Source organism: Bidens hawaiensis, unplaced genomic scaffold (assembly GCF_021521415.1).
Source record: "Bidens hawaiensis isolate Kalapana, Puna unplaced genomic scaffold, B.hawaiensis_p1.1 tig00027084_1, whole genome shotgun sequence".
NCBI classification, from domain to species: domain Eukaryota; kingdom Viridiplantae; phylum Streptophyta; class Magnoliopsida; order Asterales; family Asteraceae; genus Bidens; species Bidens hawaiensis.
This window is the reverse complement of record NW_027494369.1, coordinates 49,102-71,291: the sequence shown is the minus strand read 5'-3', so window position 1 is coordinate 71,291 and position 22,190 is coordinate 49,102. Positions and strand designations below refer to the sequence as shown.

The 22,190-nt window shown below is 35.4% G+C and overlaps 1 pseudogene; it reads right to left on the bottom strand.

Moving 5' to 3' along the window:
* Positions 1-11,427: 11,427 nt before the first annotated feature.
* LOC143574692 (putative F-box protein At4g22030 pseudogene) lies at positions 11,428-13,272 on the bottom strand (annotated as a pseudogene).
* Between the last annotated feature and the right edge of the window lie 8,918 nt (positions 13,273-22,190).

Here is a 22,190-nt window from a genome sequence, read left to right as displayed (position 1 = left end):
AAATGACCTGTTATGTTCTTAAAAGCTTTGTTTACCATGTTTTCAACTTCAACTTAAAGTGTTATTTTATTTATATCACGGTGTTAATGTTAATACACATTTTCGCGGCTTAGGTGAAATGACCTGTTATGTTCTTAAAAGCTTTGTTTACCATGTTTTCAACTTCAACTTATAAATCTGTTCAATTGTTTTAATTCGAAACTTTGATCGACATCCTATATTTTATTAGAGGAAATAATATTTGACTATATACAATGTGAAAACGATAAACTTTGTAAAATAGTAACTGCAATAATAATCAAGTTGATCAAATGTTGAATTCGGTTTAGCATGGGTCAATATGGGCTTGGTACGTGTGGTGTCAACAATAGCAGGGTGGGAGTGGAGTTGAGCCGGCAATGACTAGGCTTTGGGGGCAAACAATCAGGGGTGAGATGTATATTGGTGGCCCCAGGCCCCCAGCCACTCATTTCCACCCCGTTTTTGCTTGCTAGTGTTATGTGTTTTTGTCCGAATACTTCTATACGTAGTGTGCATTAACCTGTTTTGTCTGAAAATTTGAGCCATTAAACCCCCCCCCCCTGCGTGTTTTCGTTCAAGATTCGCCACCGCAAACGGTGGTCATGACTCATGAGCGATTCTAACCCATTTGGACAATCGGACCTTCCCTCTTGATAATCTGGGCACTGGTAGTGGACTAGTGGTCATGTTCAAGTGAAAGTGGGCTAGTGGTCATGTATTAACAACTAGCCTAGTTGTGCTTGTTTGAATCTAACCCAATTGGATTTAACTGAAGGGGTTCTTGAAAGCCTAGGGCCCTAGACTGTGGTGTTTCAGCCCATTTTGAAGGCCCAATTATTGAATTTTATAACTTTATTGCACTGTCTTTAATCTTTTATGTGTTACCTTGTTATTTGGGTTTCTTTAATTTTGCTTCCTTGTACCGTGTTGTGTGTTCGAGCCATTCCTTTGGTTTGGTTTGGTTTGTATGCTGTTGAAAATTAGTGACATTTTGCTAGGAAAGGGTACCATACATACTAAAACCATTAATTATAGTAATTTAGTAGGCGTTATATGTACAATGATTTTAGTGGGTACCCTCGTTTGTGTGTATATATAAGGATCCGAAACAAGTATAGCATTTAAAACCTTATAGGTCCTAAGAAGAAATGTATCTAATAAAAACATGCATGTGTACACATATATTATATGTAACGTCACCTGCATACTCATACACAACCACTTAGATTCATATCAACTACGTGAGTGAGCTCTATAAAGCTATTAAATTTGATGTAAGTTTAGATTACATAGTAGATACATATAGATGAATTTAGATTAAAATACACAAAAAATTTGTTCTCGAAGGGCTGCCTTCAACTGGATTGCAATTTGAGCCTAAAGTTATTTTTCTTTCAATATTATTTTCTAACATCAAGCTTAGTTATCATTATATTTGTAGTGTTTCAACATCAATGAGTTGCAACTTTTATCATGATATCATCAATTTATATCCAACTTCAACATTGCCTAGCTTATTATCATTTTCACTCACCATATTGATGCTACAAGTAATCAAAGTTGTAAATTACAAAATGTATCATCAAACAACTTATGGGATTTGGGGGTTCAGTTACATTTAATTTAAAATAAAATAAAAAGTTCAACAACTTCACTCTCTCTTCGATATTGACTTAAGTTCTTGCCAATTAGACACAAACAAAACCCAAAAATTGTTCTAAGGTTTTTCATATACAAGATTGATTGGTCTATGAACTTAATAATTATTTGGTTCTGAATGATACATTTTACAAGAAGCTGATGTCTAATTTGACCTATTGTACATCAACAACCTAGAGGTGATCCTAAACCAAATTTGGTTCATATATGATGACGTACTTGACATGAAACTTACGTACGTTCTAAGATCACCAACAATGTGGCCTGGTCTGGAATTTAAGTCTGGGATTCCAGACCTGCAATGACGATGCTGTTGGGACACCTCTCTCACTTGCATACACATGCAAACACACATATTTTAATATTTTTAATAGGATTTTGAATTTTATAGTGTTGTGAAAGAAATTAGTGTTTTTGAAGAATATTTGAAATCCAATCCGATAGTTGAGCTTACACGTTTATAAGTGTTTAAAATTTCTAGCGTTGAGATGCTCTAGTTAACTAGATCCAAATAAATAGACACAAACAGAAGAAAACAAAATTGAGTTAGAAAGAAAGAAAAAAAAAACAAAGTAGTTTATAATTTTTAAAATGAGCCACGTGAATTAACAAATAAAAACAACGTGCCACTCATGTTTTAAGACACATAATATATTTCTTTTTCGAACACTAATTTTTTTTGTTACACTTTACAAGGTTTATCCATAACCTCCTATCTTATAACTTAATCATCTTATCATCTCATCAAGTGAAAATTGATGCATAATATACTTAGACTTTCAAATTAAAAGGAACTGCATTCACAATTACCAATTAGTACATGAAAAGAAAAAAGAAAACTTCTATAAGACTACAGCCAACAAATTTTTTTTTCTTCTTTTTAACTAAAAAGTTCACTATTTAAATTAGCATCTTTTAATTTTGGTTGCTATTTAAATTAACTATCTTCTTATTAATTAATTTCTTGATTAAATCATTCTATATTTTTCGTTAAAAAAATCATCAAAAAAGAAACTTTTTAAATTCACCTTTACTCGAATATTGTTCCAAATAAGTAAGAGTGTGAGTCATTACTACATGATTATCATTGTCATGATGCTCGTTACATAGCACGACCATTATGGAATGATGGTTGAGTACATTCATATGATTCTTCAATGCTTCTACAATATGTTTTTTTTATAGATGTTTTGTAGTGACTCAAGAAATTTTCATAGATTTACATTAAAGAAACAATGAACACGAAAAACACTAATGTTACATGTATGCAACTATGTTTTTACATATAAGTAGGCCAATCTTCAATGAATCGACATATCAATGGAAAAAATGTTGAGACGGCTAGGATTCAACCCACTGATAACTTGAATCAATTGGCTACATATATGCAACTCCAATTTCCCTTCCACGCATAAATTAAACCCATGCAATTTCTATGTTTCTAAAAAATTGTTATTAATTCATCTCAACAATAGATCAACCCTGATCAATAGCAGAAATAAGTTTTCTCATTAAGCAGCCTGGTGTGTATAAGAGCATTCACATCTCATCGTCCGTTATTCATAACCCCGCTCTTAAATTTAAGAAAAGTGACCAAAACATGAAAAACATATCTACATCTCATCCCCATCTGTCCCCATATTTCTACGGAAAAACAAACAAATCCTCACATTTGCTTCTAACTATTCTTTCCTCGTATCTTTTTTTTAATACTTTTTATTATTGGAGGTTAATGGATGAAAGAGAACAAAATAATATAACGAATTATAAAAAAATATTATTTAATTATATGAGGATAAATATGGGGAATGAGATGTAGAAACTTTTTAAATGGTGATAAATTTAAAAAGAAATATGATTTTTAATTAGATTATTAGGCTTGTTGATGGGGATGGATGTTGAATGTTCAAACTAACGTAAAATAAAATGTTAACTAATTCATATTATGATCTGAATTTGAAGTTTTAATAAAATATATGAAGAGTTAAATAAATAAAATATGTGAGACATTAAATTAATTAATAAATAAAAAATTGGAGAAAATATAAAAACAAAATAATAATAATAATAATAATAATAATAATAATAATAATAATGCCAATCCGAAATACGGTCTCACCACCTCCTCTAGTTTACTAGTTTATTAATCTGATCGCGGTTCAAATGGAGATGGTTTAACTACACTCAACTAACAAATGTAAGTCAATGAACATAAATAATTTTAGGTAAACAGAGAGACATACGCCAATATAACTAACCAAATGAGAGATGTGGTATTCATGCTTCCTCTTTTAGTTAGTGAAACAAATTTTTGTGTTATTTTTGAATTCACAAATTAAACGTTGGATCATTTTACATGCCTAATAAGATCGGTCTATGAACTTTAAAATTATTTGGTTCAGAATGATGAATTTTGGAGGAAGCTCATGTCTAATTTGACCAAAATGTACATCAACTTGGACCAAATTTTAATTCATATGAATGACATATTTGGCATGTAACTTGTGTTCTAATTAGGAACATCAAATGTTTCATCCAAATAAACAGACAAATATAACAAAACAAAAGTAAGTCAGAAAACAAAATCAAAGTAGAATAGATTTGACTTGCAACAATTAAGTCATGATGATCACTTTGCAGGTGATATTGAATTGTTGATGCCCTTTGAATAGGAATAATAAAGTTAATGAATAATTATACAACACATTAAAAAATAAAAATAAAAATTAGTTATTTTGGGCGTACAAATTAAACAAAAGAATAAACGTAGCGTAGGATAAGAGTTTTAATATTCTTTTAAACTTAATTACAGTTTTGGTTCCTATGGTAAAACCTAAAATGCGGGATTTAACCCCGTGGTAGATTTTTCGCAGGTATGACCCTTGTGGTGGTTATTTTTTTTGCAATCGAAACCGGCCTTTAGTCTCAAAGTTAGTTTTCATACGAATAGACCATTATACCCTTGCAATTTACAACACTGTAGTCTTTTAACATATGCAATTTGAACCTCCTCCTCTTTTACCACCACTACCATCATCACATCACCACACGCCACCGCCACCGCCACCATTATCACCTTGGAGCACTTTTATTAATAGATTAATGAAAGAATGCACATAAAAGAACCCCTGTCCGTTGAGCGCTTAATTGAGAACAATCAAAATACATGATTTCATGCATTCAACGAATAACTTATAAGCAGACTAAAAACAATTAAAATACAGGCATCTATTTAAAATACCAACAAACGACGCGTAAGCAACAAATACTAAATGCAACGTACCGGTGGCTCGCAGAAGTTGTAGCTCGATCATATTACTTTACAGATGAAAATGATTCAATCAATCGAATACACAACGAAAAAAACCTAATAAATCAAAAACATAATTTCACAAATTAATTTAACTTGTTTAGTGAACAATAGCGGCACTCCTTCAACCACAACGTAAAACTAATCAATTGATGCAGGGAAAGAATCGATGCATTGAGATTTGAAATCGATTAAATCGAGATGAGAGGCGAGGTGAGTGGTCGTTGTATCCATGAATCACCATGTCTTTTCCCATCTATTCTTTCAACTAAAACCACATGAGGAAAAACCGAGTTTAGCCACGAATCACTGTGAATTCGGTTATAATTTAGGAATGTGAGCGTCACATAATCACGTTGACCACTAAAAGTTTTGAATCATATGACGTATGTTTCTCTTTAGCCTATAAGTTCAAACATTATGGTCGGAATCCCCCAGGAAAGGAATAATATCTTTTCTTTGATTCTTGAAATCTTTTTGCCAAGGTCCGACTCATAATGTTCCCCCCCTTCCAGTTACTACGAAAACTCTTCATATGTTTAAGCCTTAAAGAGAGAGGAGTAAAAATAAAATTTGTGGGAATTCTTAAGGAATTTCCAAAATAAATAACAAATCTAGGGTTTCGAAAATGAATTTGAAAATGAGGCATAGCCTCGGAATTGTGTGTGTGTGTCTATTGGTGCATATTATGTTTGACAACAACTTAATAGATATGAAATGTTTGTAATCGAGTCTGTAATAGTTTATATTTATGTTTGTAATGGGATGGAGCGAACTTACTAAGGTTAGAAATTCAAAAGAAAAGAGTTGGAGTTGTATGATGTTTACCATCACATTTGAAACTTTTGAGCCTAATCGAAATCAATTGGTAACTCATACTTCACCAAAGGAGCAGGGGACTATGGGTGTGGTGTGACCACGGCTCAGATGAGGTCAGAGCTCTCGAAGAAAAATGTGCTAGCGCATGTACAGAAAACAGAGCATCTAGTACAACCTATGGAGGAGATGGTGGTGTGTAGTGTTGGTAACGGGCGGCGAATGGGAAAGGGAAGGGGGCTGTGGTTGTGGTGGTGGTGGAGGGTGTAAGGAGATGGTGAAGAAAGGGTGGGGATGGGTTATGTAATGCTTTATTATTATACTATGTTTAGGCGCGAAAAGACGACTTTGCCCTTGAATTCAACGGAGGTAACTGGCGTTAAGTAACGGCTGGTTCCGATTGCAAACAATCTAACCATCACATGGGTGATACCCGTGAAAAATCCACCACAGGGCCGATTCTCGCGTTTTAGGTTTTACCACTGGGACCAAAACTACAATTAAGTTTTCTTTTATGAACGATAGAACTACCTTATAAAATTGGAAAATTTTTTATAATTATACTGTGGTAAGATTCTTTGATAATCTTCTTGCAAGTATAAATTATGTGAAAATTCTTAAAATAGTCCATTATAAGAGAGAATCCTAATTTGATCCAAAATTAGGTAACATTCTAAAAATGTCCCTCCCAAAACTCACGAAGGCGACGCATTTGGCTTCGTGATGGTTTCCTTTACCCACTAACATTATGCCATCTATAGCATGTCTGACCCCCAGTGGAACTTCAATGGAAATTTGTCTGATCCATGAAATTTAGTACCAAAAACGTCTCCTTGAAAATCATCTCTTCCGTGATATTTCATCTCCTCCGTGAGTTTTACAAAAATATCAGAAATCATGCTTTTATGAATTTCATCTGACCAGACGCATTTCATGTGAGTTTTATCTTTGGAGATGATTTTCAATCAAATATTCTAGTTGTTCATGTCTTCATGATATACTTCATCATTTTGTTGAAGCATTATTAGGTGCATGAATACTTGTTACCGAATACTGAGTAAGAGACTAAGGTTTTGTTTGTAATCGATTTTGATTTAGTAACGAAGTTTTATGTTTCATCTTGATGTTTTTTCAGATTACATACCGTTGCTCATTACAGTTTGATGAAATAAAGATAACATAAGAGCAAAAGGTTATAAATAAACAATCTTTCCTTTTATTATATTTACTTTAACGAATGTAACACCAAAAGTATTGAATTATATATATATTATTTTATAAAGATCGCCATCCAGTCAAAATTAGTCATTTGCAAGAAATAACGTTTTGTACTTCAAAAGGCCCAATATTGCCTACAAAATAAAAATCACATTAAATACGTCTGGTCAGATAAATTTCACAAAAGCATGGTTTCTGACATTTTTATAAAACTGAGGATAAGATGAAAACAAGATGAAACATCATGGAGAAGATTGTTTTCAAGGAGATGGTTTTAGTACTAAATTTCATGGGTTAGACAAATTTCCTTCGAATTTTCACGGGTGGGGTCGAGAAATGTTACATGTGGCATGATGTTAGTGGGTAAGGAAAACCATCGGCACGAGCCAAATGTGTCGCCTCCGTGAGTTTTGAAGGGACATTTTTGGAATGTTACCTAATTTTGAGTCAAATTGGGATTCTCTCTTTTCTAATAGACTATTTCAAGAATTTTCTCATAAATTATCCAATGTAGCGGAAGGACTACTGAAGGAGGTTAAAGGACATTTGCACTAAAGGAGGAGTTGGGTCTAAACTGACAAACCAAGAAGTAATGACACAATTAACAAGAAGGTGGTCAGCTAATTCATTATATCCACCACATGAAGAGTAAAGAGAAGAGGGTAACGTGATACCTCTTTTAGACAAAGAATATTTTGTGGCAAATTTACCATGAATCGCTCTCCAAACCAAAAAACTACTTTGATGTGAATTAGCTTATTCCAAGCAAAGATAACCACTTCTCGTGAGAGAACAAAGGAACATGTAACATCTAGGGCTGGCATATCGTGTATGTAACATCCGTATTTTGAGAATTAATAAATAACGGAAAGTTATATTATTATCGGTGTGTCGTTAGTTTGGTTGTGTGCGTGTTTGTATTTGGATAAGATTGGAATGGAGGTGGATGGTGGATGGCTCCCTATATAAGGCCATCCCCATCCTTTCACCATTTCTTTACACAACACACACACACTAGAAAACACACACTTTCTCTCTAGCATTTCGGATTCGGATCCAAGCAAAAGTAAGGAAGATTTTGGTGTTCAAGTGCCTTCGAATAGCAAGAACACGTCCAGATCCTCGTATTGTCCGGATCTGAACTCGAACCCGAAGCAAAGGTAGGTTTCGGTTTAAATGGTTAAATTTTATGGTTAGAATCGGTATGCAAACAGATATAATGGTAGATCGGGTTGTGAAATGTAAGAAAAATATAAACTTGGTAAGTTATAACCACTTGGGTGCACTTAAGGTAAAAAGGTGGCGTTTGTACTTTGAGAGATGGGTTCAGGATCAGGTGCATGGGGCCAGAATGTGTCGAAAGTTGAGAAAGAGTAAAAATCAGGTCCTGAGGAAGAGCCACGAAGTAAAATGGCTTTAAAATTGTAAAACCAAAGAAAGGAAGGCATTTCGCTTCGCTCAGCCATGAGAAGCGAAACAGTCATTTCGCTTCACTCAGCCATGAGAAGCCATGAGAAGCGAAACAGGCATTTCGCTTCGCTCAGCCTTGAGAAGCGAAACGGGCATTTCGCTTCGCTCAGCCTTGAGAAGCGAAACGGGTTATGCGAAGCGAAATTCTATGCGAAATTCCTCCCATGCGAAATTGTTTAAGTTGTTATTAAAATGTGACCCAATTAATTTTTCTGATGCGTTTTTGTTAAAGGACTGTTAATGAAAATAAAATTTTTCATTAACCCCAGCCAGGGGCTCTGCCCCTTGGACCCTGCTAGAGGCTGCCGCCCCTAGACCCCGCTACTAGGGGCGCTGCCCCCGGACCCCTGTTAGTTGAGGGTCTCATTCACCTAGATGTAAGAAGTAGAAGTGATAGATAATTGATACCCGTGCCTTGTTATACAGTTAGCCGTGCACAGCTAAGGAATGACATTACACTTAACTCAGAGAGAAACAGGACCCAGGTGAGTTTCTAGCCCCATTTCTGTGTTATGTTTTAGGGCTGTGTACATACTCAATGTGATTAGTTAATACACTTACCTTTAGTGGTAAGTGTATGACGTATGAATGTTATAAATATACCTAATTAGTGTAGAAAGAGTTAAATGTATGTGTGAAGAGGTATATGAGAACAGATATAGCTAATGAAAGAAAGATACGTACGATATGTGTAGTGTATGAATGGTATGTATGATATATAGGCGAAGAATAAAGGGTTGCCTACCCTAATAATATAGGCGAAGAATGAAGGGTTGCATACCCTAATAATATATGCGAAGGTTATAGGGCGAAAGGCTCTTTAAAAGAGTATAAAGGTTATGTATGTATAAAATAATGAAGGTAAGTAAAAATAGGAATGTATGGAAGTAAGAATGTAAATTATGAGAATGAAATGTATGTTACCTGCTTAACTAGAACTCACTCATCGTAGTTGACTTTTAGTATGCACGCAGGCAAATAGGTTGAGACAGCTGGCTTGAGGAGGGACACATGGCATGAGCTAAAGAAACTAGTATCTATGAAGAAGTGTTATGACTGTCTTATATTATGTCTATGAAAGGATATTTTGTATGTTAAGACAAGATTCGATGTTTTGTAATGTAATGTATGAAGTTTTTAACTATTCCGTGAAAGTTTTAATTAACTCTGATTTTAGAACCGTGTTTATGAGTAAATCCAACGCCAATGTAGGGTTTCCGGGATCGGGGCCTTACAGTGTATACCCGTACACGATAAGACACGAACACGAAATGTGTATACCTGTACACGACACGAAAACTTATCATGTATCTGTATTTCAAACACGAACAAGAACCTGTTAATACATAGTATACACGATAATACACGATAAGAGCTGAAATCGATCCTACGACAGTCAAATTATTCGTATTAACCTAATTGGGAATGTCGTGACTCGTGAGAATGCGACGGCTGAGAGAAACTCAGAATGCTTTAGGAATTTAGGTTTTAGGATAACTTATAATTATATATATTTAATTATAAAAATCTAATAAGGTATTTAACATGTACTTAACAGGTAAACAAGTATTTTACCTGTTTAGACACGAAAATTAACAAGTAGATTCGTGTCTGCCTGTTTAGTACACGAAACCTGTTAAGGCCTTACCTGATATCTGTTAAAGTCGTGTATTCGTGTATTCGTGTATCCGGTATAAATTGCCAGCCCTTGTGATATCACGAATCACATGTCTCGAAATAGAGAAAGAAAATGATGTAGAAGATAAAACAGAAGAACCGATGTTTACTGAGAGCCATCTCATATCTTTATCCATAGAAACAATATTTTCCATCTAGCAAGTACAATTTACACTCTTATTTTGTGTAGTTGATATTAAGTTACGAATATGTTTGTAAGACCCTCAATTATCTTGACCAATATACAAGTATTCTTGATGTTACTAAATCATCACAATTACCTTTTCTTTTTAAAGGCACCTTCATTACTCATCTACTATTGAGTCTATTGTTACCCATCACCGCCCTATCACGCACATGGTGAGCATCAACGAGTCAATGATCAAAGGCAAATGATGATAAGTGTAGAAACCGATTCATATGATACACTAAATAAGATACTTTTATTGAAATTAAAATACATGAACACAGCTGTTTGCCGCTGCGAGTTAGGATACTTGGCACAATTAGTCACCAACCACTTGTGCTTCCTAGCTACTATGGAAATAATAAGGAAACCACTATAACGTTCTTCATCCCCTTTCCTATTTGAAAACAAACACTCACTCATTCAACTTTTCTTTTTCTCGTTATTTTAGCATATTAATTTAATAGTTTTAAAAATCTAACTTTGAATATTTGATATTGCATTAATCTTCCCTCTATTTTGAACGAGGTTTGGTACGTTGCAAATCTATCGCATAGTAAAAGACAAATTTAATAAGTAATAATACTTATGTTAACTGCTACATGTACATATAAATATTTACGTACAAAGTTAGTGAAATTACACTTTTACATTTAGTGAAAACTCTATTTAATTTTTCTTTTTTTCTCTATCTTTAAGTTAACTTGTTCAAAATAATAACACTTTAATAATCTATACATTTTTCTTTCAATTAATTACCCGTCAATCACCATGCATGATATATTTCTCCAATACATTTTTTGTTTACAACCCAAATAAGATTGACATCACTAGCGGGTTTAAGATGAGATTAGACCACAAGCCAACTCATTGAAGTCCTAATTAACTTCATTAATTGTATATATATATCACCTAGAATATAAAAACAAATTTGTAAATTTCAAAACCGATTACACATATTGAAGAAGTTAAAACCAAATCTCACTACCAAACCCTATTTTGGGGTCTTTATATACATAAAGAATAAATTAATTAAAAAATAGATATTTGTTCAATATTAAATTTGAAGCTAGAAAAGCTTGCTTCCAAACTCTTTAACATCTTTCCCTTGCCTTGAAGATAAATTTGCTACATCTGTTAGCTCAGACAGGCTTCGTCCAAGCTGCAATGCCACCTTCATCTCAAACACTTCACCATTCTCTCTACTGTCCATATCTCTTTCCTTCAAGTTTGATTCTATGGATTCCACCATCATCTTAAAGAAACCAGCATTGCTTCTATACATTTCAAACACCATCCCTACTTGCCCACCATGTTGCACGGTATTTACAACGCTTGCCATCGCACCCCCCATGACCCCAAGCATCATGGCCCAAGAGTTATGAGGAGAAGATGCAAGGAAGGCGGAACCAATTGCTTCTAAGCCGGTTAGTAAAGGGCCAACTATGGCCAAAGCTTTGTTTAGTTTCAATGCCTTTCACCTAACCGCAAGTAATCAGCTTTATCTTTAATATCCAAAACCTTAATGATCTCTCTCATCTCTCCTTCGAGCTCCACGCTCCAACCATTATTATCATTTTCCCCTTTAGCCGCGGATGTCCTCCGTTTTTCAGGCCACAAAACCGCTGGTTCCACTTTGGCCGGAAACTTTTCGAGCATAACACCAAGTAGGGGAAGAGGGTAGGCTCTATCTAAAGCTAAAATTTTGTCCATAGCTTCATTAACATCACTGAGAGTAGGATTTCCTATTGCTATCTTTGTCTTGATTTCGCTTTTGAGTTGCTAGTCAAAAGACGGATATCAGAAACATCGATATTATTCTTTAATTTGAACCGATTACATACACAGTGGAAGATATCAATCAGAAGCAACAAGATCACCAATCCAATGATCTAATCTCTCTAAACCAATCTATCAAACTAATGATTCAATAACATCATGAACCTAACTCTAGATTACAGTTTGAGAAAGCCAAAAACAAGAAACTTGATAATATGTGAGTATGTAAGTGTTTGGTATGAAAACCTTATCACTCGTTTTTATATGGCCTTGGGAAAACAGAAGTTAATTTGTTCTAACTTCTTGTAACAACTTGAAAGGCCTTTCAACTTTTAACCTGCTCCAAGACTCTAGCCCAAAGTCCTCTATCCAGCCCATCAAAGCAAACCGAATATCCATAAAGTCTAGCAGCCCAAAAACTCCAACAATATGTCACCAACAAAACAAGATTTATAATACATCAAATAATCATTTAATATTATTGAATTGAAACAAATAAAATATTACCACTTAATATTTCAACATTGCTTGAGCAACCTTGCAGCGTTTCTTTGTTCTTCAGCCAGTTGGGAAGGTTGAATCTTGTTCATGATAATCAACATCCCAGTGGCTGCCAAACACAAGAAACTTGATGAAAGCTTAAGGGCTTCCAAGGGTGCACCAGGTACACTAGTTATAGCAGATGCAATGCCATCCATGGTTGCAGCCGAAAGAGTAATGGTGTTGATAGATGTTAGCAGAAGGTTGTTCCAGTTGTTCTTTTGATCTCCAATGTTCTTATGCATCTCCACTCGATCCGAAACTGCCTCCAATATCGCGTAAAGCTTCTCCATTACTTCAGGATCAGGAGACACTTTAGGGTTGTTGGGTGTGACTCTTGAAAATTTTTGCATTTCTTCTACCATGCTTATGTTTGATGCAAGATTTGGGGTGAAGATACCCAGATTACTTGTGTTAATCTTTGGCAAATGGATAGAAGCCCTTGTAATGAATCTACGAGAAGACGAAGGTGATGAAGAAGTAGATGTGTTTGAACGTGATATGAGCTAGATTAGACATACTTTTTATATTAATAGTCTACACTTTGAAGCTGCTTTGAGTTAGTTTTTATTAATATTACTCCTATTTGATTCATATTCATATTTTAAGTGGGTTCAAAAGAAAACGAACTAACATAGAGTATTATCTTAAACTTTAAGACGAGTAGATCTTAAAAAGAAAATAACTATTTAGAGAAGATAAAATAATGAGAAATAATTTATTATTAAACGTGACTCAACAAATCCTAAGTTTAGCTAAATACGTTTATTTAATAATATGTTTCTATTATAACTAATAATTGAAATCATGTCACAGATTAATCAAAAAGGAAATTATTGGCTATTTTTGGAAATTACTCTTATGCGAAATTAATAAAAGAAAAGTGGGGCCTGACAAAATATCTATAGGAAGTTAAATAGAGATACGAGCTATGAGAATATATTTGGTTGGGCCGCCCACTCTTTGAAAGAAGATCATCACGAGCCCACTCAAAAGTCAAGTTGTATGCCCATCTGGAAGAATTATGAAAGAAAAAAAGGTCGGCAGGTTTTCTAATATAAATTGGGAAGGTGGTCGGCTGATTGGAAGACGAAAAAAACAGGGGTTCCTTTTGGGGTTCGACAGAAGAAAGAAAGAAAGCCTTTGGTCCGAGGAGTGAGCGTTTGGGTTTAACATCTACTCATTCAAGCATCATTATTTTTGGTTTGAATTTATTATTTTCGTCATGAATTTATTATTTAAACCAATTTATTTTCTTTTGTTCTTGAGTATGGTTGTTGGCTAAACCCTAGACCGCCTAGGCTTATGATGAACTTTTGTTGACGTTTGATCTTGGCTTGGGTTTTATTTATCGTTATGGTTTTATGAACTAGTAAAAGGTTTAATTATATTGAGTTGATGCGTATGTGTACTTGAGGTTGTTTAATTAAGTTTTATTATTCCATAATTGCCTTGATTATTGTTTGTCATTAAGATTGGTTACTATTAGGTCATTTACTTTGTGTCTTTGACTACTTTATGATTGATTTCGAATAAGATCATAGGTATTTAATCAAATAAACCTAAATGTGCTATTAACCTAAATAGCTGTAAGGTGCTAGGTTATTGGTAGGTCTTTGTTGATCAGAATTGCTAGATTTAGTTATTCGTAAGGAGTCCGGCTAGGTTTGATTGGTTAACTTTGTCTATCGAGTCAATGGAATATATCAGACTGCCTTTGATTTTTGCGCTGTAAGGTAGAATTTCGTATAAAGAAACTAGTTTGTAATTGATTAGGTGACCGTAAGGAAACTTGATTTTTAATACTGGTGAGTGTTAAACACTTATTAGAAACCCATAGGTGTCTTCTTGAGAATGGTCAGGGGTCCTGTTCGGGTTTTCTTTTAAGCGTCTATTTTACGATCCCAGTTCCATAACTAAATATTTTCCCGGTTAATTGATAACTGAAACTTAGGGGATTTTAGCCTAGGTGGTTGTTTGTCATCATCTGAATTAAGTCTATGTTTAAGTCATCTTTAAGTCTTAGTGATTAATTTAATATTAGTTTAATATTAGTATTTTAGTAAACCCCCCAATAATAATAAATAAATAGTCGTGTTTGTAGTTAAGTCTAATTTAGCTAGTTTACGTAATTTAAAGAGTCTCGTGGGTTCGATATCCGGACTTATTTAGCTGTACTAGAGTCGACCGGTTCACTTGCCGGTTAGTAGTTTTAGTTAAGTTAAGAGTCTAGAATTATTACTTAGTGTCTAGATTAGCGTTTATTTAGTTAATAAATTAATAACTACTTTTAGCACATCAGAACACATAAACATTATTGTGGGATAATATTTACCATTATTATGTGATAATATTTACCTTTAATGTTCCTTATTTCCTGCCCCTAATCATGCCTAGAATCATGCTTCCATATTGTTTACATTTTTTCCTATTTAAGAATCCTTGTCTTGTAATTGATTGAATATGAAATAATATACCAAGATTTTATATGGTATCAGAGCGATTGTTCCTAACACGCTCAACCAAAATCCACAAACCCTAAAAATTGCCGATTAGCATGGCCAATGACAAAGAAGAAACCCAGAAAACAGTCAACAACCCAGGCTCTGATCATACCTCGCCCTACTATCTGCATCCGTCTGATTTCCCCAGGCAGATGCATGTGAACGAGGCCCTGAATGATAACAACTTTCTCGATTAGGTTCAAGAGATGGAGACTTTTTTGTTTGCGAAAAACAAAATAGGATTCGTCAATGGAACCATAAAGAAACCGGAGACAACACATGACAACCACATGTTGTGGCTTCGTTGCGACTCCATGATAAGAGGATGGCTAACTACGGCCATGGATAAATAGATTAGGGTTAGCGTAAAATACGCAACCTCTGCCAAAGATATGTGGGCGGATCTGCATGAACACTTTGGGAAAGATAACGCCCCTAGGGCGTACAAACTAAAACGGCTCTTAACCATGACGAAGCAAGACGGATCTTCTGTGTCAGCGTACTACACCTGATTAAAGACCCTGTGGGACGAAATCGGTATTGTTTTTTCTGTCCCTAAGTGTTCTTGTGCTGGTTGTACGTGTGGCATGAGCAAAAGGTTAACTGAGTCCAGTAACAAAGAAAGGATGTACGAATTCCTTCTTGGATTGGGCAACGAATTTTCAACCATTAGAACACAGATCCTTGCAATAAAACCAACACCTTCCTTGGGAGAGGCATTCCGTCTCGTTTCAGAAGATGAGCAACAAAGGGCTGTATCCGCGGGCAAAAGAACGAACATCGACTCCGCTGCATTCCAAGCTTCCATGAAGAGAGAAGGGTCTGTTAGGTCACTGTTCAGGATCGTACACAAATCCAGCAAGAAACCCAACAATGACAAGATAGACCATTGTGATTATTTTGGAAAAGATGGGCACAAGCGTGATGGGTGTTTCAAGCTTGTCGGGTACCCAGAATGGTGGCCCGGGAAGGGAAAAACCAAGAAGACAAATCCCAAGGCGGCATATGCTGAAGAAAGCCCGTTACCAGGGATGAGCAATGAACAGTACCAGCAGTTCCTGAGCATGTTTAGAAATGAAGGACCAACACAAACATCATTGACAGACAACTTCGCAGGTAAATTTAAACGCGAAGAAAAGTGGCTCATTGACTCAGGTGCTTCGGTACATATAACACACAGAAAAGAATGGCTTGACAACCAAGTGAAGGCATCAAATGAGATGCCTGTTTCAATTCCAAAATGGGTCTTTAATTCCAGTGGAAGGGAAAGGAACTTGCACTTTGTCAAATGGTTTAAAAATAAATAATGTTTTGCATGTTCCCAAGTTCACGTGCAACCTTTTATCTGTTAGCCGCTTATCAAACGATTTACAATGTGCTGTAACCTTCTTCCCTACCTTTTGTACCATGCAGGACCTGAGAACGAGGATATTGATTGGAGTGGGTGAGTGCAAAAATGGTCTTTATGAGGTGGACATGGTGGGTAGTGAAAGAAGAGCTATGATGGTGACTCTGGATGTTTGGCATGGACGTTTGGGACACGCATCACGAGACAAACTTTCATGTTTTGATTTTATTGATTTTCCTTCAAAGACTAGTATGTTCTTTTGTGATTCTTGTGTTAAAGCTAAACATAAAAGATTACCTTTTCCTGTTAGTTATATTAAAACTGAGGATTGCTTTGAGCTTTTACATTATGATATATGGGGGAAATACAGGACACCTTCACTTACTCAGGCGAGATATTTTCTTACCATTGTCGATGATTATAGTCGGGCTGTTTGGGTGTTCCTTTTGAAACATAAAAGTGAGGCAAGCGAATGTCTCATTTATTTTTACAAATTTGTCAAAACCAATTTTCTAAACCTATAAAACGCATTCGGTGTGATAACGGTGGGGAGTTCACCTCAAACCGTATGACAAAATTTTACGCCGAATGTGGTATCCTTCTTGAAACCACTTGCCCACATTCGCCTCAACAAAACGGTGTCGTGGAAAGGAAGCACCGACACCTTCTAGAAACAGCCCGTTCACTTAGGTTTGAGGCCAATTTACCAAAGTGGTTCTGGGGGGAGTGCATTTTAACCGCTGCTCACATTATAAATCGTCTCCCATCCAAAGTCATACACCACAAAACCCCATATGAAATAATTTACAAAAGAAAACCAATCTTTGATCTTTTGAGGGTCTTCGATTGTCTCACCTACTATAGAAATACAGACACAGACGGAGACAAGCTGGAAGAAAGGGGGGAAGCCAGGGGTATTCCTTGGTTACCCTATGGGAACAAAGGGTTACAAGGTTTTTGATGCACAGAAAAATAAGATAATCGTTTCAAGGGATGTAAAATTTATTGAAAACATTTTCTCTTACAAAACCAATGAAACTCGTTGCCTTGACAAAGATGATGGGATTTTTAGCTTCCCACCTTGGTATTATGAAGATTGTAAAAGGGGGTCAAGTAAAAATGATCCCGCTGCAGATAATATAGGGGATGATGATCACATAGAAATGGAAGCAACCGAGCCGAGAGAAGAAGGAGTTGACGTCGAATCCACTGAACCGGTGGATTCTAAACCAGAAAGATGTGAAATCGAGTCTATTGAACCCGTGACTTCAGAACCCCCACAGACGAATGAAACCGAGCCATTGGGTCCTGAACCCGTAGCTAGAGAAAGGAGAAGATCCAAACGTCTTGATGGGTTTGATGTAACGTTACCACCGTCCCTCGACCATGAACCATCCACCTCTGATCAACGTTCCTCGACGGTACACCCTATGTCTCATTATGTATCTTATGATAAATTTTCACATTCTCACAAAGTTTTTTTGTCGGCCATCGACAATAACAATGAGCCAAAAACATTTTATCAAGCCGTGCAGAATGAAAACTGGAGGACGGCTATGAAACGTGAGATTGAGGCCCTTGAAATGAATGGAACATGGACTCTTGAAGATTTGCCTGAAGGAAAGAAAGCCATTGATTCCAAGTGGGTGTACAAGTTCAAGTACAAACCAAATGGAGATATTGAAAGATACAAGGCTCGTTTGGTCGCTAAGGGCTTTACACAAATGGAAGGGGTCGACTTCCATGACACCTTTGCCCCCGATGCAAAATTGGTCACAGTTCGAACTATGTTGGCTGTTGCGGTCAAGAGAAATTGGTTGGTTCACCAATTGGATGTAAATAATGCGTTTCTCCATGGAGACTTGCATGAAGAAGTTTACATGAAAATACCTCAAGGTTTTGAGAAAGAAAAAGGGAACAAAGTGTGTTGGTTGAGAAAATCCTTGTATGGTCTTAAGCAAGCATCGAGAAATTGGTACTATAAATTCACCGCGGCTCTTCTTGAAGGCGGGTTCAGACAGTCCAAGGCAGATCACTCTATGTTCGTATTTAACAGGGGAGAAACATATGTTGCTGCCTTAATCTATGTAGACGATGTGATTTTGGTGGGCAACAATGCCAGCAAGATAAGGGAAATAAAATCCTTTTTGAATGAACGCTTCAGCATCAAGGACCTTGGAAGTCTCAAATATTTTTTGGGGATCGAAGTCACTCGAACAGAAGAAGGCATGGTTCTCAATCAAAGAAAGTATACACTTGATATTCTTGAAGACGCTGGCATGCTTGGTTGTCGCCCTAGTCATATGCCTATGGAACAAAATCTGAAGTTAAGAAAGGGGGAAGAGGAAGACCGTGTTGATGCGGGTCATTATCGTCGGCTTGTTGGGCGACTTCTCTATCTTCAAGCCACCCGTCCGGACATTGCACACTCTGTTAGTCTTCTAAGCCAATTCGTGGCTGATCCTCGTCAAATCCACCTTGATGCAGCGACCAGGGTCCTTCGCTATTTGAAAGCAACAGCCGGTCAGGGGATTCTACTTCCCAAGAAAGGGGGAAACAATCTTGTTGCATACACAGATTCAGATTGGCTTGGGTGTCCTATCACTAGAAGATCCAGGACTGGATATCTTCTCCTCCTTGGAGGCACTCCTGTATCTTGGAAATCCAAGAAGCAATCCGTCGTATCACGGTCATCTGCAGAGGCTGAGTATAGAGCCATGGCTACTACCGTTAGCGAAATCATTTGGATGAGGTGGCTTCTCAAGGATCTCGACACCATTCAAGCGGCACCCACAACTCTTTTTTGTGATAACCTTGCGGTCAAACACATTGCCAACAATCCTGTCTTCCACGAACGTACCAAACACGTGGAAATGGATTGCTACTTTGTTCGTGAACGAGTAGAATCAAAAGAGATTGAGCCACTTCATATCAACACTAAACTCCATAGCAGACATATTCACCAAGGCACTTGGATCAAAGCAGTTGCAGACGTTACTTGGCAAGCTGGGTGTTCGTAGCCTTCACATTCCAACTTGAGGGGGAATATTGTGGGATAATATTTACCATTATTATGGGATAATATTTACCTTTAATGTTCCTTATTTCCTGCCCCTAATCATGCCTAGAATCATGCTTCCATATTGTTTACGTTTTTTCCTATTTAAGTATCTTTGTCTTGTAATTGATTGAATATGAAATAATATACCAAGATTTTATAGAAGCCTGATTAATGGTTGCCATATTATGTGTATGCAATTCGTTGATCATATAAGGATATGTATACTGATATCAATAAAGCAAGAAATATATATGTTTTAGATCTGTGAATGTGTTTTGTGAGTCTTGAAGTGTTTTATTGTGTTCTAATATGAAATGGTTGAGATCTATATGTGTATTATTATGTAGGGAGGAATTAAGAACTTGAAGTGGTCAAATTAAATATTCAAACTTTGAATGAATGGTGTGTTGACGTCAGGGTATTTGGATGGACCGCTTCTTAACCTACCTTAATTTGATTTGGACAAATATTTATATGTACCTAGGAAAATTATGTAATCTTGGCCTATTCAAGTAATTTTCATGGACGATTTGTTATCATACTTATGTAACACACTAAGATACGCATGAAGGAAACCATATTGACTATAAATGTTAAGCGAGGGTAGAACATAAATTCACAATTATGACAAAAATTACGAGTTGCATTTTCCTTCGCCAATTTATCGTTGAGGCCTTTTGTAGCGGCCTTGTTTAAGGGGGAGAAAATAGCCACTATACCAATCGAGATAAAAATTCCTGTACCCTGAGATAGTGGGACATAACATTACTAACGAAACTAATGACAGTTGATACAATATGTAACGAGAATTACAAAAATAAAGAGAAATCTTTTGTTCAAAGTAGCAACTTCTTTGCGACAATTTATTATCAATATAGTGACGAATTTTTTGTACAAAATGGCAACATAACCCATTAGAATCAAATACAAGTCATTACAAAAAAAAAATGATCCATCGAAACCTGTTATGGCTTATTCAAACAAAAATGGTCTATAAGACCCATTTCAACCTAACCCAACATAAGTTATTATACGTACACTCAAATATGACCGGTCACAACCACGCATTACTAATATAATCACTACATATGAATATGACCCGGTCATGCATGATCTTACCTGTTACAAACAAATATTATTAACCAAGACCCTCTATAACAAATTACAAAGAAACATCATTAAATATAAACCACTTCAATCGTTATGGCCTGTTCCAACTTACAAGACAAAAATAACCTATATATTAAAACCTGTTTCAAACAAATAACTAAATATTACTAAATATAAGACAATGCTTATAAACATGCATGCCCCGTTTATTCGCTACAACCAATTATTGCTAAATATAAGAAAATAAATAATTGTATGACCAAATTGTACTCGTTACATCTTGTCACTACTAGATATTATACAATATTAGACAATACATACAAATGTGACCCATTTATTCCCTATATTACTAGTATTGCCCATTATGAACCGTAACAAATCACATGCATGTATAACTAAGTTGACGTCAAATACCTTTAAAGAACATATTAGCCCCGTTACTCATTATAACCCGTAGACAAATACCCATTATGACCCATTATGCATTATGATCCATATCACTTCATATCGTTGCGATCCATTCCAAGCAAAAGAGAACATCTTAAAACCGCTTGTTAACCAAATATAATCCAACGTTTAATACAAATACCTTTAAACCCGAAAATATAACTTGCGTAATGAGATCTACTAGTGATTCTTAATTTCTTAAAAGCCCGTTCTTAATTTATCTTCCCCCATAGACACATATAGATGATCGTTCAATACATAACCAACTTCAGGTAAAAAACCATGAAAAAAACATAATGCAAATATCAATCATATTAATGTAAAACGCGCTCGAGAGCGTGCGCACGCGCTCACACACTATATTATAATGCGTATGAGGAAGACAAAATATCATTTCACATAAATTTAAGAGTAACTAATTTCAAGTGTTAAAACACATTATACAATTCTATAAATTCTATAACAATTATCTTTTTGTTTAAAGTTCAAGCATTACTTAATTTCTTTGTCTCATATTCATAAAGAAACGAAGTGGAATAGAGGTAATCCAATACAAGAATTAATAAATTGTTTAACTTAATTAGATATGTGATGCTTTTTTTTTCTTTTTTTGCAAGTAATTAAAGTTCAAGCATCATGATGGTTGATTATATATCAACCGCCATCATCCAGATTTTAGATACGTATATGTATATAAACATCGATGCTAACAATATTATATATACAAAAAGATTGTTACATGTAATTGGTTGTTTTACGCCATGAAAAAGCATGTAAATCCCTTCTAATAAAATAAGTCACTATAACCAAGTAGGAAAACATAAAACAAATAACGGTCAATGGTTTGTCCAATATGTTTTGGACCATTCTAACGAGATATCTCGTAGCAGATTCTGTATGGTAATTAACAAATTAACCCTGTGAATAACTATTCATGTAATATGAAATGTTGTATATTATTAAATTTGTTAGTAGTTAAATATTATCAATTTTAAGTAGGTGTAACATATACAATTATGATATAATACCAAGAAGGAAGAAAA